The following is a 17057-nucleotide window of genomic DNA, read 5'->3' as shown; positions in this document are numbered from 1 at the left end:
TGGTGGTCCAGCAGCAGTCCTGGAGCGATCTCTTGCACGCAGGCTGTCGGCTGCCAGTATTCAAAATGGCGCCGATAGCCTTTGCCCTTACTATGTCACAGGGGCTACCGGTGCCATTGGTCAGCCCCTGTCACATGGTAGGAGCACAAAATGGCACCGGCCGTCCATTGCTCCTACCATGTGACAGGGGCCGACCAATGGCACCAGTACAGTAAACACATTTCTTCTTCTTGTTGTGTTTAATAATATAATGCGATAAAGCAGAGTTGTTACATTGACCCGTGTGTTGTTATACAGTACTGGGATGCAGCAGAAGATTTTGTACCTGCTACATTTAACCCTGCTTGGATTGTGCAAAATGACATTTCTTATGTCTAAATGTCACTTACACACACAAAAAGGAAATATTGTTGCTTGCATCCATTACCAGTGATATCATTGCAGTACTCTAACAGGACACATTTAAATGGACCTGAAGTTTGAAATAAAAAAGTTTGAAAATAGCCACTCTGATTATAGGGATTACAAACATCATATTAGATTGGGGAAAAACTATATTCATATATTACATTTTCTGATACAAATCACACATGTTACCGTACCAAATCCCATCCATGGATATATCATGGGAAATGTATACAGAAATGTTTGTAATGTAATCTTTATTGAACAAATTAAAACAGTAATATAATATCCATAAATTCATGTTGCATACCAATAAAATCTGAAATACAATAAGAAACTGTAATTCTGTGTTTTCCTTTTCAAACCGCCCCAAAGTCTTTTTATCTTATCGCTCCAGGGGCGATCCGGGAAACTACAGACCGGTTAGCCTGACTTCAGTGCCAGGAAAAATAGTGGAAAGTGTTCTAAACATCAAAATCACAGAACATATAGAAAGACATGGTTTAATGGAACAAAGTCAGCATGGCTGTACCCAGGGCAAGTCTTGCCTCACAAATCTGCTTCACTTTTTTGAAGGAGTTAATAAACATGTGGATAAAGATGAACTGGTAGATGTAGTATACTTGGATTTTCAGAAGGCGTTTGACAAAGTTCCTCATGAGAGGCTTCTAGGAAAAGTAAAAAGTCATGGGATAGGTGGTGATGTCCTTTCGTGGATTGCAAACTGGCTAAAAGACAGGAAACAGAGAGTAGGATTAAATGGACAATTTTCTCAATGGAAGGGAGTGGACAGTGGAGTGCCTCAGGGATCTGTATTGGGACCCTTACTTTTCAATATATTTATAAATGATCTGGAAAGAAATACGACGAGTGAGATAATAAAATTTGCAGATGACACAAAATTGTTCAGAGTAGTTAAATCACAAGCAGATTGTAATAAATTGCAGGAAGACCTTGTGAGACTGGAAAATTGGGCATCAAAATGGCAGATGAAATTTAATGTGGATAAGTGCAAAGTGATGCACATAGGGAAAAATAACCCATGCTATAATTACTAGGGATGTGAATCGTTTTTTGACAATTTAAAATATTGTCCGATATATTTTAAATCATCAAAAATCATTAGAGCCGCAATACAATAACAATTCCCCCGATTTATCATTAAAAAATTGTAAATCGGGGGAAGGGGGAGGGGAAGGGGGAGGGCGGGAAAACCGGCACACTAAAACAACCCTAAAACCCACCCCGACCCTTTAAAATAAATCCCCCACCCTCCCGAACCCCCCCAAAATGCCTTAAATTACCTGGGGTCCAGAGGAAGGGTCCCGGTGTGATCTTTTACTCTCGGACCTCCGTGCGTTGTAGAAATGGCGCCGGCGCTACGTTTGACCTCCCCCCCCACTGGACCCCAGGTAATTTAAGGCATTTTGGGGGGGTTCGGGAGGGTGGGGGATTTATTTTAAAGGGTCGGGGTGGGTTTTAGGGATGTTTTAGTATGCCGGTTTTCGATTTACACGATTTACACGATATTTAAAAAACCCAAACTGCGACGATCCGATTCCCTCCCCCTCCGAGCCGAAATCGATCGTTAAGACGATCGATCACACGATTCACATCTCTAATAATTACACAATGTTGGGTTCCATATTAGGTGCTACAACCCAAGAAAGAGATCTAGGCGTCATAGTGGATAACACTTTGAAATCGTCGGTTCAGTGTGCTGCGGTAGTCAAAAAAGCAAACAGAATGTTGGGAATTATTAGAAAGGGAATGGTGAATAAAATGGAAAATGTCATAATGCCTCTGTATCGCTCCATGGTGAGACCGCACCTTGAATACTGTGTACAATTCTGGTCGCCGCATCTCAAAAAAGATATAGTTGCGATGGAGAAGGTACAGAGAAGGGCTACCAAAATGATAAAGGGAATGGAACAGCGCCCCTATGAGGAAATACTAAAGAGGTTAGGACTTTTCAGCTTGGAGAAGAGATGGCTAAGGGGGGATATGGTAGAGATGTAGAAGGGGTAGATGTGAATTGGTTATTTACTCTTTCGGATAGTAGAAAGACTAGGGGGCACTCCATGAAGTTAGCATGGGGCACATTTAAAACTAATCTGAGAAAGTTCTTTTTTACACAACACACAATTAAACTCTGGAATTTGTTGACAGAGGATGTGGTTAGTGCAGTTAGTATAGCTGTGTTTAAAAAAGGATTGGATAAGTTATTGGAGGAGAAGTCCATTACCTGCTATTAAGTTCACTTAGAGAATAGCCACTGCCATTAGCAATGGTAACATGGAATACACTTAGTTTTGGGGTACTTTCCAGGTTCTTATGGCCTGGATTGGCCACTGTTGGAAACAGGATGCTGGGCTTGATGGACCCTTGGTCTGACCCAGTATGGAATTTTCTTATGTTCTTATGTTCTTATCTACTTTACTTATGTTGACATATAAAGCAACAGCAAATTAGAAGTGGAGATGAGGAGCAGTATATAGTATACACTATTGGTGAAAACCTCAAATAGGGATGGTATAGCACTAAGTGTTCATGGATCCTTATATTGGATTAATCGATAAAAATGAAGCAAAGAAAACTTTAAATTAATTGTTTCTACCTTGCATTCATGAGTGATTGAAATAAGGTTTTGGTCCCTTGACATGGACCATGTTTCGCCACATGGGCTGTGTCAGGAGGGACAGAGGCCCAGAAAATCAACTGTCAACAAAACCAAAACTTAGGTCAGGGAAATGTAATCAAGGATCCACAAAGGACAAAAAAGAAAAAACTCAGATACACCAAGCAGCAGACAGTGCTGCCAACATCTGCAAAGAATTCCAAAATAATTGAAAACATGATATTGGAAAAATTATAAAACACATATCAGAGAAACACATAAACAACATATAAATGTCATATATCAAAATCATATATAAAAAACACAAGATACATAGAAATTGTCATGAAACATAAATGTAAAACCCTGTATAACTACAAAGGAGGGGCTGGGGTGGGGGTGGGGGTTTGGAAGAGGAGAAAAGGGTAGAGATGTGAATCGTGTGCACGATCGTTTTAACGATCAGGTTCAGATGGAGGGAGAAAAAAATCGGAGCGTTAGAGTTGTGAATTGGAATCGGTTCCGATTAAAATTCACATCGTTAATTTTTTAGTGAGGCCTGAGCAGATTAAAAAAACCCCACCCCTACCCTTTACAAATGACCCCTTTGCTCTCCCACCCTCCCGAACCACCCCAAAATGTTAAATTACCTGGTGGTCCAGTGGGGGGGGGGGGGGGGGGTTTCCAGCACGATCTCCCACTCTCGGGCCATCGGCGCCATTTTGGCTACCACTGATAAAAATGGCGCCGGTGGCCCGATAAAAAATAACCCACCCCGACCCTTTACAAATTACCCCTTTGCTTCTCCCACCCTCCCGACCCCCCCAAAAACCTTTTACATGTACCTGGTGGTCTAGCGGGGGATCCGGGAGCCATCCCTTCAATCATACCCTCGGTGCTGGTGCTGGACTGGTTTCAAAATCGCGCCGATCGCCTTTGCCCTCACTATGTCACAGGGAGCGACGGTCACTCCCTGTGACATAGTGAGGGCAAAGGCGATCGGCGCCATACTGGCATACTGGCAGTCGATCGCCTTTGCCCTCACTTTGTCACAGGGAGCGACGGCAGTCGATCGCCTTTGCCCTCACTTTGTCACAGGGAGCGACGGTTGCTCCCTGTGACATAGTGAGGGCAAAGGCGATCGGCGCCATTTTGATACCAGTCCAGCACCGGCACCGGCACTGAGGGTATGATTGAAGGGATGGTTCCTGGACCCCCCGCTAGACCATCAGGTACATGTAAATGGTTTTTGGGGGGGTCGGGAGGGTGGGAGAAGCAAAGGGGTAATTTGTAAAGGGTCGGGGTGGGGTTTTTTTTATCAGGCCATCGGTGCCATTTTTATTAGTGGTAGCCAAAATGGCGCCGATTGCCCGAGAGCCCCCCCCCCCCCCACTGGACAACAAGGTAATTTAACATTTTTGGGGGGGGTTCGGGAGGGTGGGGGAGGGTAATGGATTGGTTTTAAAGGGTCGGGGTGGGTTTAGGGGTTGTTTTGCTGTGCCGGTTTTCCCGCCCTCCCCCCAAATAATTCCCGTACTCGATTTAACAATTTTTCACGATAAATCGAGGGAATTCCTATTGTATCGAGTCTCTTACCGATTAATGACGATTTTAAAATTATCGGACGATAATTTAAATCGTTAAAAAATGATTCACATCCTTAGAAGAGGGAGGAAAAAGCAGGGAGAAGAAAGGGGAAGGGAAGAAAGGGGAAGGGAAGAAAGAAGGGGGAGGAGAGAAAGGGAGGAGGGGGAGATAAAAGAAGGGGAGGGGGAGAAGGGAAAGGGGGAAGAGAGGGACAGGGCAGGACAAAAAATGGGGGGGGGAGGGAAAAGAGGGGAAGGGGTGGGAAAATGAGTGACGGGAAGGTAGGGAAGGGGGAGAGTGTTGAAGAGAGCAATTAACATCTATAAGGCATACAGAACCATTCAATTTAATTTAGAAAACTTCAATTCAAGAAAAGGGGGGAGGAAAAGAGGTAATAAGCTAAGGAGTGGGAGATAGCAGTGGCTGAGCTTATACGTTGGAATGGGTTGGACGGACACATAGAGTAACAAAGATACTAATAGTGGGAGTAGAAAAGAGTGATTCCTGGGAATAAAGCTTGAAAAAACTGGAAGAGCATGACAAGGAAATATGGCAGTGTAGGGGGAAAAAAACACCAGGGAGAGGGGGCGCGGGAAGGGATTTGGTGGGGGGGGGGGGAATAAAACCATAATCAAAGTGGGTCATGGAGGAATACCTTATAATAATGCCAGAAGGTTTCCAATACTTAAACCAATAATCATGTCCGTATGCTGTAGGGGCAAACAAGAGGGGTAGAATGGGTGAAAAGAAAATCAGAGCAAGAAATACCTAGAGGAGAAAATACTGGTGTTGTGTGAAGGGTGCCCTGCGGAGAGTTATCCAGGGCAGAGTGAGCTAAACAAAAAGAAAAACAAATTGGAAAACAGAGGAAAAGTCAGTGAAGCAAATAAGTAAAAATGTCAGAAAAGAAATTCCGCAGAGCAGAACCAGGATACATAGAATGATTCCTGCCAAGTGCAGTGAAAACAAAATCTTAAAGCAGTTTTTGATCACTGTATAAGGCTGACCTTTTAAACTAAGTTTTTCAATTTGGGGAAGGCTCCAATATAGATAGCATGGGAAGGCAGCTGTGAAAAGAGGAAAAGAAGAAGAAACAGAGGTAATATGTTTTTTAAAAAAAAGTTATGAATCTACCAAAAGGGATCGAGGGCTTGCCTGGAACAATGAGATGTATCGTTTCTGCAGGGCTGTCTCAGCAGCGGCATGCCTGCATTTAAATTGGGAACGGAGAATGTTAAAACAGCATGAGAAAAGGGACCCCAGGATCAAGGTATCAGGCAGACCAGAAAAGAGGGGCACATAAAAACTGAACTAAAAAAAATACAGTATTGGTTAGCATCAAGGAAAGTATCAAATTTTAAAAAAGAAATTTAAATTGATATAAGAAACAGAAAAGCAGTCAAGGGGAGGGAAGGGAAAGGAAGAAAGGAAAATGGGGAGAAGGAGGGGGATGAGGGGGAAGGAGGGGGAAGGGGAGGAGGAGGAAGGGGAGATGAGGGGAAGGGAAGAAAGGGGGAGGGGAGAAGAGGGAAGGGAAAAAGGTAGGGGACAGTGGAAGAATTAAAAAAGGGGGAAAAAGAAAACAGGGTGAAAGGGAGTTAAAGGAAAAAAACAAGGTTAAAAGAAAACAGACCACTGAATATCCCGATTGAGACCAGTAAGATGAAATGTGTTAAGGGTGAAAATCTACCATTGTTCCCATTTTAATAACCATACATCAAAATTAGGGATGTGAATCGGGCTTCGGACGATTGAAAATATTGTTGATATTTTCAAAATCGTCAGAAATCGGGGGCTTCCCCAAAATGATAGGAAAACCCCACGATATTGATCGTGGGGCTTCCCTTATCGTTTTGGGGGAGGGCGGGAAAAACGGCACACAAAAATAACCCCTAAACCCACCCCAACCCTTTAAAAGTAACCCCCTAGCTTCCCCCACCCTCCCGACCCGCCCAAAACCTTTTTACAGGTATCTGGTGGTCCAGTGGGGGTCCCGGGAGCGATCTCCCACTCCGGGCCGTCCTCCGGCTACCGGGCCGTCCTTTGCCCTTACCTTGTGACAGGGTATCTGTGCCATTGGCCGGATCCTGTCACATAGTAGGAGCACTGGATGGCCGGCGCAATCTTGTGCTCCTACCATGTGACAGGGGCTGACCAATGGCACCGGTAGCCCCTGTGACATAGTAAGGGCAAGGTTATCGGCGCCATTTTGGTTCCTGGCATCTGACGGCACGGGTGCAGGAGATCGCTCCTGGACCCCCGCTGGACCCCCAGGGACTTTTGGCTAGCTTGGGGGGGCCTCCTGACCCCCACAATACGTCAGCCCATATGACATAGTGAGGGCAAAGGTAGCGCCGGCGCCATTTTGAATATTGGCAATACGGCCCGCATGCAGGAGGTCGCTCCCGGGCCCCCGCTGGACTTTTGGCAAGTCTTGTGGGGGTCAGGAGGCCCCCCCAAGCTGGCCAAAGGTCCCTGGGGGTCCAGCGGGAGTCCAGGAGCGATCTCCTGCACTCGGGCCATATTGCCAGGCACCAAAATGGCGCCGGCGCTACCTTTGCCCTGTCACATGGTAAGGGCAAAGGGCCACCGGCGCCATTTCTATTAACGCAGCCATGGCCCGAGAGCGGGAGATCGCGCCGGGACCCCCCACTGGACCCCAGGTAATTTAAAACATTTTGGGAGGGTGGGGGATTTGTTTTAAAGGGTCAGGGTGGGTTTTAGGGTTGTTTTGTTGTGCCGGTTTTCCCGCCCTCCCCTCTCCCCCGATAAAACAATTTTTTAACCAAAAAAAACCATGACGATCAGATTTCCCCCCCCCCCCCCCTCAGCCAAAATCGATCGTTAAGACGATCGATCACACAATTCACATTCCTAATCATTGCATTAATTTTAACAAAATATCCCACTTGTTTTCTTCAGAATCAATTTGGGTATGAAAATTCGATGGTCTGTTAAAAGAGCTTGTAAGTCAGCGTCTGTAAAGCTTAAAGTCTTCAATGGTTCTGTTCCCGCCATGTTGGTCTCTGTTCTTCTTGTCTAAAGATGTTGTGAGACGGTGTTCGTCCAGCTTTAATATTTGACTGTTTGCCGATCCCAGATAAGTGATAAACACATTTATTTATATACTTAAAGTTGCTAAAAATATATAAAAAATTGTTTTAATACAGGAATTTATCTGACAGAGAAAGATTGATCATATTTCTGATAAGAATTATGCGCTTGCACTACAGCTCCTAATGAAGCAGCTGGCGCTGCGAAACTTCGGCCGTATGTTGAGCTTTGTTTAAATCATAACAACCTTGAGAACGACAGTGTCATTGAATTGAAGATAGAACATAAATATAAAATTGAAAAATTGAAAAATTGCAAAAGCAAAAAAAGGGATACAAATGATTGCCGCAGATGATTAGAAGTCCGGGCGGCTCTCTTTTTGAAGTCACAGAGAACACGGTGTCAGGCTTGATGATGCGGCTATACACTTAAAATAAAAATATTTATATTGTGGGAAGCAGTAATCTAATATAAGTTTTTCTGAAGTGACATTTACTTTTTGTGTATAGTTTGGTGGTGTGGAAATTGTTTTAGTTCTTTTTTGAGATGTATCAAACAAACAAAACAATGTCATCCCATAATTTGCTAAACACTGAGCACTCCCACCATAAGTGGAAGAATGTTTTCACTTCTCTACACCCTTCCAACACCCTTCAGTTGTCAATAGGCAAATGTTGTGGATATGAACTGGAGTTATATTCCAGCTATATAACATTTTATATCAATTTTATTTTATTAAAGAAGATACTGAACTCTTGCCTATTGATTGAAAGCATTGATCCCACTCAGCTTCTTCCAAGCCCCCCCTAAGTCTCTCTCCCATGCTTTTGTTTTAACTCAGCATTCAATAGCACATATATTTTTTAGATCTCTGCAACATATCAGCATGGTCGCAGAAATTTTCAAATAAAGTTTTGCTCTTCTTTAGCTTCAACCCTATATTTTTCCTAGTGAAAAAATGTGCTAGCTAATTATAGGACAATCTATCCTTTTCAATTAACCTGTATTTCTGCTGCAGCTTATCAAAAGAGATCAAGCCTTGACCTTCCTTAACCTGCTCCATCTTGGTGATTCCCCTTCTCCTTCCATTGCATAATCTCAGGACTTAATTATCCAATGAAAATTCTTTGTTTTACAAGAAGGATGTGGAGGGTAGAATGATCTCTCTCTCTACCAATCTTGATTTCTACTTATTCCAAATTCCCAGCATCTCTTTTATTTCCAAATAGGGTTCCCCCACACCTATCTGAGCTATACCAGCCCATGGTTTAAACTCTTCTTTCTTGTGCCAATAAATCAGTGTCCATAATCGGGCCACAACTTAATACCATATCACATTGGAAATGCTCATACCCTCTCTCAGTTTTGTTTGGTAAAGCACTTTATCCACCACCCTTGGTGGTTTCCTTTTCCAGATGAACCTGAACACCTTTCTTTGCCATAGTTTCATATTCTTATTTAGAATAGCCACCATGAATGTTTGAAAATAATAGCAGAATCGAGGCAAGATATCCATTTTAATTATTGCCACCCTCCCTAACAAGGAAAAATCTAATCTATGCCATCTGTCCAAATTTTCTTGCACCTTTTTTTTATTAAAGTTTCACAGATGAGCTTGAATAAGTGGTCCTCCTTTGGACAAATTCTGACCACCAAATATTTCACCCATTTGTTAGAAACTTTAAATGGAAGTTGCCCTCCCAGTGACTCAAAATGCCTACAGGACATTGCTAAGTTTATTATCGCTCATTTGTCCTCTTTAACTTTAAAACCCACTACTTTCACATATCTTCTCATGTCCACTAGCAAAGCTTTAAGGGTAATTTCCAACTCTGAGAATGTGAATTAAAGATCATCTGCAAAAAATGACATCTTATAGTCAATCTCTCCAACTCTTATCCTCTGCAGGTGAGGGTTGTCCTAATCTTCCCTGCAAAAGGGATCCAGAGACAATGCATACAACAGAGAGGAAAGAAGCCAATCCTGCCTAGTCCCCCTTCTCACCTTGAAGGAGTTGGAATATCCCCCAGTGATTTTTATGCCCTCCTTGGGCCCCTTGTACAGTTGTATCCAATTAATGTTATCCTCTCCCAGATGCATTCTCTTCAATACCCTGAAAAGATATGGCCAGTGGACCCTTTCAAATGCCTTCTCTGCATCTACCATTAGCAAAACTGATGAAAGATTTTCCCACTGCATCTTCCAAATCAGATCTAAAACTCACTGCACATTGTTGGAGTCCAACCAACCTGGCACGAACCCTGACTATTGAGATGTGAATCGGAACCGGAATTGGTTCAGATTCCGGTTCCGATTCACATCGTGTGGTTTTTTTTCATCCAGCCCGATCGCGGTTTTGTTTATCGGCTGCGCCTGAGCCGATAAACAAAAAACCCACCCGAACCTTTAAAACTAATCTCTTAGCTTCCCCCACCCTCCCGACCCCCCCAAAAAACATTTTACAGGTACCTGGTGGTCCAGTGGGGGTCCCGGGAGCGATCTCCCGTGCTCGGGCCGCCGGCTGCCACTAATAAAAATGGTGCCGATGGCATTTGCCCTTACCATGTGACAGGGTATCCATGCCATTGGCCGGCCCTTGTCACATGGAGGGAGCAATGGATGGTCGGCTCCATCTTTAAAAATGGCACGGGCCATCCAGTGCTCCTACCATGTGACAGGGGCCGGCCAATGGCACAGATACCCTGTCACATGGTAAGGGCAAAGGGCCATTGGCGCCATTTTGATTAGTGGCAGCCGATGGCCCAGGAGTGGGAGATTGCTCCAGGGACCCCCACTGGACAACCGTGTACCTGTAAAAAGTTTTTTGGGGGGTCGGGAGGGTGGGGGAAACTAAGGGATTAGTTTTAAAGGGTCGGGGTGGGTTTAGGGGTTATTTTTGTGTGCCATTTTCCCACCCTCCCCCAAAACGATAAGAGAACCCCCACGATCAATATCGTGGGGTTTTTCTATCATTTGGGGGGAGCCCCCGATTTCTGACGATTTTGAAAATATCGTATGCTATTTTCAATCGTCCGAAGCCTGATTCACATCCCTACCTGACTATTTGTTATGAATTAACAAAGGAGCCACAGCTCCCAGCCTTAATGTCAATACCTTAGCTAATATTTTCAGGTCTATACTAATAAGTGATATGGTCTATAAGACCTGCAAAGCATAGGGTCTTAATCTCCCTTCGCCAAAATTGTTAGCCCAGCCATGTTGGGATTTAGAGAGATGGAGCATCCAGATCTCAGAGAGTTAAACATGGCTACTAGTGTTGTAAATTTAACAGGTTGGAACATTTTCTAAAATTTTGCCTTGTATGCATCCAACCCAGGTGATTTTTCTGTTTTTAAATCGTATGACGTGTGAAACTTCCCCAGCAGTGATTTCTTTGTTGAGTGCCTCTCTGTGTTGAGCTGAAAGAACCAGGAATTCAACTTCATTCAAATTCAAATTTATTAATATCTCCTGTGTCATATAGGAACTTGCCTGTTTTGTCTTTTTATATTCATGATATGGTTTTGAGTTTGCCTCTCCTTCAGATGTCTAGAAAACATTTTACTTACTTTGTTACCAAACTCATAATAGTTCTGTTTCACCCTATCTATCTGAAAGGTCACCCTTGCCAAATCTGGAGTCTGAAATTCCCTTTTCACTGTTTCTAACCTCTTCAATATCTGTGGGTCTGTGGATCTCTTATGGCTTAGTTCTTGCTTTGTTTTTTTTTGTGCTATTTGTTCCTGCCTCTTCTTTTTTAAGGTAGGAAGTTTGTAAAATTAACTTGCCATATACCACCACCTCCAGACACTCCCAAAAAATTACTTGGGAGGTACCCTCTGTGTTATTAATGCTAAGGTACTCCTGTATTCTGCCATGAGCTCCGTATTAAACACTTTGTAGATCAAGAGATTATCATTCAGCCGCCAAAAGCGCTTACCCTTGCTGCTATACTTAGTCTCTATGGATAACCAGACTGGAGCATGATCTGACCATGTAATATTGCTCAAATCCACCTCTTCTCCCATTAATGTTTTGTCAATCAAAAAATAGTCTAAATTGAAATAGGACATATGTGTTTTGGAAAAGAACATAGTTTTGAATGGTCAGATTTAAAATTCTCAAGAGCCACCCTGTGTTTATTTATTCTCACTGCTCCAACTTCTGTGGTAACACTGAAGTCTCCTCCTAAAATTATGTGCCCTTCTGCCTATTCAGCCAGGACCCCTGAGGTGTGATCAAGAAAAGGCCCCTGGTCATTGTTTGGTGCATAAATATAATCCAGAGTAAACAGTTTATTATCAACCAATACCTTCACCATAATACATCTTCTCTCTGTATCTTGTATGACTGCCCACACATCCACCACCATATGTTGAGAAAACAATATACCCACCCCACAATATTTACTCTTAGCTGTTGAGGAGGACATATACTGCTGAGGATATGACTTTGTCCATAATAGGGATGTGAATCATTTTTGAACGATTAAAATTATCGTCCGATAATTTTAAAATCGTTCTAAACCGTTAGAGTACACGATACAATACAAATGCCCACGATTTATCGTCAGGAGCATTTATATTGTATCGTTAAATAGGGCACGGGAATTATTTTGGGAAGGGTGGGAAAACCGGCACACCAACACAACCTCTAAACCCACCCCGACCTTTTAAAACAAATTCCTTACACTCCCCCACCCTCCTGAACCGCCACAAAATGTTAAATTACCTGGTGGTCCAGTGGGGGGGGGGGGGGGGGGGTCCCCGGCGGAATCTCCCGCTCTTGGGCCATCGGCACTATTTTGGCTACCACTGATAAAAAGGCGCCGATGGCCCGAAAAAAAAACCCACCCCGACCCTTTTCAAATTACCCCTTTGCTTCACCCACCTCCCGACCCCCCCCAAAAACCTTTTAGATGTACCTGGTGGTCTAGCGGGGGGTCCAGGAGCCATCCCTTCAATCGTGCCGGTGCCGGTGCTGGAGGTTTCAAAATGGCGCCGATCGCCTTTGCCCTTACCTTGTCACAGGGAGCGACCGTCGCTCCCTGTGACAAGGTAAGGGCAAAGGCGATCGGCGCCATACTGGCAGTCTCTCGCCTTTGCCCTTACCTTGTCACAGGGAGCGACGGTCGCTCCCTGTGACAAGGTAAGGGCAAAGGCGATCGGCGCCATTTTGAAACCTCCAGCACCGGCACCGGCATGATTGAAGGGATGGCTCCTTGCCCCCCCGCTAGACCACCAGGTACATCTAAAAGGTTTTTGGGGGGGTCGGGAGGGTGGGAGAAACAAAGGGGTAATTTGAAAAGGGTCGGGGTGGGGGGTTTTTTTCGGGCCATCGGCGCCTTTTATCAGTGGTAGCCAAAATGGCGCCGATGGCCCGAGAGCGGGAGATCGCGCCGGGGACCCCCCCCCCCCACTGGACCAGCAGGTAATTTAACATTTTTGGGGGGGGGCGCGGTCGGTGGGGTTTTGTTTATCTGCTCAGGCCTCACTAAAAATTTAACAATGTGAATTGGAATCGGAACGATTCCAATTCACAATCTCTAACGATCCGATTTTTCCTTCCCACCATCCGAACCTGATCGTTAAGACGATTGGGCACACGATTCACATCTCTAGTCCATAATAAACTTTCTTTACATTTAGTCAGGTGAGTTTCTTGACAGAAAATTACATTTGCTTTTAAACTCACTGCTTCTTGAAATGGCAGCCTTCTCTTGGCCAGTGAGTTTAATCTTTTGGCATTTAAAGAAACTATTTTCAAACTACCCATCCCTGTCCCAATATGTGCTTCATTATCAAAAGCCTCCCCTTGCCCACAGCCTTCTCCCCCTACAATTTGTATGTATTCAACCCCAACTCTCTTGATATTATGATCCACCCCCTTTTGGTTGTTCTTCCCCATCCCCCTTTCTAACCCTGCCTCACCTTCCAAAATCACCTCCTCTCCTCTCCCATCACCTCCCCCCTTCTCCAGTCCCCCCAAAACTGTGTCCGCTTTCCATGCTTGTTGACCCCCTCCCGGAAGGCTCATCTGCATACTGCTCCCAGCATCCCCCGGGAGAGGAGTCCAGAAGTCACCGCAAGCGATCCAGGGATTGACGTCCACAGCCCCAGCTTCCAGAGGACCCGCACCCTTTGCAGTAGAGGAGGACCGGAAGGCTCATCTGCATACTGCTCCCAGCATCCCCCGGGAGAGGATTCCAGAAGTCACCGCAAGCGATCCAGGGATTGACGTCCACAGCCCCAGCTTCCAGAGGCCCCGCACCCTTTGCAGTAGAGGAGGACTGGAAGGCTCATCTGCATACTGCTCCCAGCATCCCCCGGGAGAAAACATAAGCATTGTCAAGTTAAATGTAAAACATTGATAAAACTGGCGAAGAGAGAATTTGAAATAAAGTTGGCCATAGAGGCAAAAACTCATAATAAAAACTTTTTAAAATATATCTGAAGCAAGATACCTGTGAGGGAGTTGGTTAGACCATTAGATGGCCAAGGGGTTAAAGGGGCTCTTAGGGAAGATAAGGCCATTGCAGAAAGACTAAATGAATTCTTTGCTTCCGTGTTTACTAATGAGGACGTTGGGGAGATACCAGTTCCAGAGATGGTTTCAGGGGTGATGAGTCAGACGATCTGAACGAAATCACTGTGAACCTAGAAGATGTAGTAGACCAGATTGACAAACTAAAGAGTAACAAATCACCTGGACTGGATGGTATGCATCCTAGGGTACTGAAGGAACTCAAAAATGAAATTTCTGATCTATTAGTTAAAATTTGTAACCTATCATTAAAATCATCCATTGTACCTGAAGACTGGAGGATGGCCAATGTAACCCCAATATTTAAAAAAGGCTCCAGGGTCGATCCGGGTAACTATAGACCAGTGAGCCTAACTTCAGTGCCGGGAAAAATAGTGGAAACTAATCTGAAGATCAAAATCGTAGAGCATATAGAAAGATATGATTTAATGGAACACAGTCAACACGGATTTACCCAAGGGAAGTCTTGCCTAACAAATCTGCTTCATTTTTTTGAAGGGGTTAATAAACATGTGGATAAAGGTGAACTGGTAGATGTAGTGTATTTGGATTTTCAGAAGGCGTTTGACAAAGTCCCTCATGAGAGGCTTCTACGAAAACTAAAAAGTCATGGGATAGGAGGCGATGTCCTTTTGTGGATTACAAACTGGTTAAAAGAGAGGAAACAGAGAGTAGGTTTAAATGGTCAATTTTCTCAATGGAAAAGGGTAAACAGTGGAGTGCCTCAGGGATCTGTACTTGGACCGGTGCTTTTCAATATATATATAAATGATCTGGAAAGGAATACGACGAGTGAGGTTATCAAATTTGCGGATGATACAAAATTATTCAGAGTAGTTAAATCACAAGCAGACTGTGATACATTACAGGAGGACTTTGCAAGACTGGAAGATTGGGCTTCCAAATGGCAGATGAAATTTAATGTGGCCAAGTGCAAGGTGTTGCATATAGGGAAAAATAACCCTTGCTGTAGTTTCACGATGTTAGGTTCCATATTAGGAGCTACCACCCAGGAAAAAGATCTAGGCATCATAGTGGATAATACTTTAAAATTGTCGGCTCAGTGTGCAGCAGCAGTCAAAAAAGCAAACATAATGTTAGGAATTATTAGGAAGGGAATGGTTAATAAAACAGAAAATGTCATAATGCTTCTATATCACTCCATGATGAGACCACACCTTGAATACTGTAGAATTCTGGTCACTGCATCTCAAAAAAGATATAGTTGCAATGGAGAAGGTACAGAGAAGGGCAACCAAAATGATAAAGGGGATGAAACAGCTCCCCTATGAGGAAAGGCTGAAGAGGTTAGGGCTGTTCAGCTTGGAGAAGAGATGGCTGAGGGGGGATATGATAGAGGTCTTTAAGATCATGAAAGGTCTTGAAAGAGTAGATGTGAGTCGGTTATTTACATTTTTGAATAATAGTAGGACTTGGGGGCATTCCATGAAGTTAGCAAGTAGCACATTTAAGACTAATCGGAGAAAATTCTTTTTCACTCAACACACAATAAAGCTCTGGAATTTGTTGCCAGAGGATGTGGTTAGTGCAGTTAGTGTAGCTGGGTTCAAAAAAGGTTTGGATAAGTTCTTGGAGGAGAAGTCCATAACAGCTATTAATCAAGTTTACTTAGGGAATAGTCACTGCTGTTAATTGCATCAGTAGCATGGGATCTTCTTAGTGTTTGGATAATTGCCAGGTTCTTGTGGCCTGGTTTGGCCTCTGTTGGAAACAGGATGCTGGGCTTGATGGACCCTTGCTCCGACCCAGCATGGCAATTTCTTATGTTCTTAAGCCATCTCACTGGACCACCAGCCCCGCAACCCCCCAATCCAAATTTAATCTTATATATTAACAATAATATTTCTCTCCCGCTCCTCACATATAACTTCATCTAATGCAAGGCTTATAAGTCATCTGAGGCCTAAATGTGTGTCTGTTAATGATTTTTGATCCTGTTCGGCTCTCACTCAGCTATGCCTCCTTAGAAGATGCAGAGGCTCCTGAGTGCCAATACAGCCTCTTGCTGCCTTTTCCCACATGCTGCCAGTTTTGGAGGTTCTTCTCTCATTCGATCTGCTGCTTGCTCTCTCCTCAGTGCTTTCTATTGGGGTACCTCCATACCCACAGCTCTCATTATCTCTCCTGCCTCAGATATTGACTTTATACGTGATATTACTCCACTGATGCTAAAACTCAGTCCAAAAGGAAACAGTCATCTGTATTTAACATTGCTATTTCTCATCTGTGCACAATATCTTGAAACTCCCTTCTTTTACAAATAGTTGTTGCAGAAATATCCAGGAATATTTCTATCTTGTGGCCCTTCCAGGTTAACAATCCTAATTTCCTTGCTCAATTAGCAACTTTTTCTTTTGTAGCAAAACTGTGGAAGCAGGTGATTAAGTCTCATGGCAATTTATTTCTCAAGGATCTCAGTGATCTATGTGCTCTCTCCAATTTATTCTCAGGGGCCACATCTTCCTCCTCACCAGACTGCAGAATTGCTGTGCAAATGCTGGCTTTCAACTTGAAAACAGTCTCCATATTCAGCCTCCTCCGGAACCCCTCTGAACCGTGGATTAGACCTTCGACATTTATTTTAATGTCCTCTATACCAGAGTATCAGATGTTACTAAACCTGTCCTGGGGGACCTTCAGATAATCAGATTTTCAGGAGATCTACAATGAATAATAGCAGTGAGAACTATTGCAATGCAAATTGCTATGCAAATCATATCTCATGCATATTCATTGTGGATCTCCTGAAATCCTGACTGGCTGTGGGTTCCCCAGGACAGGTTTAGTAACACCTGATACTCTGGTATAGAGGACATCAAAATAAATGCTG

This window comes from Rhinatrema bivittatum, chromosome 2 (genome assembly GCF_901001135.1).
Source record: "Rhinatrema bivittatum chromosome 2, aRhiBiv1.1, whole genome shotgun sequence".
Classification (NCBI taxonomy): domain Eukaryota; kingdom Metazoa; phylum Chordata; class Amphibia; order Gymnophiona; family Rhinatrematidae; genus Rhinatrema; species Rhinatrema bivittatum.
The sequence above is the reverse complement of the archived record's forward strand: the minus strand, read 5'-3'. Positions refer to the sequence as shown.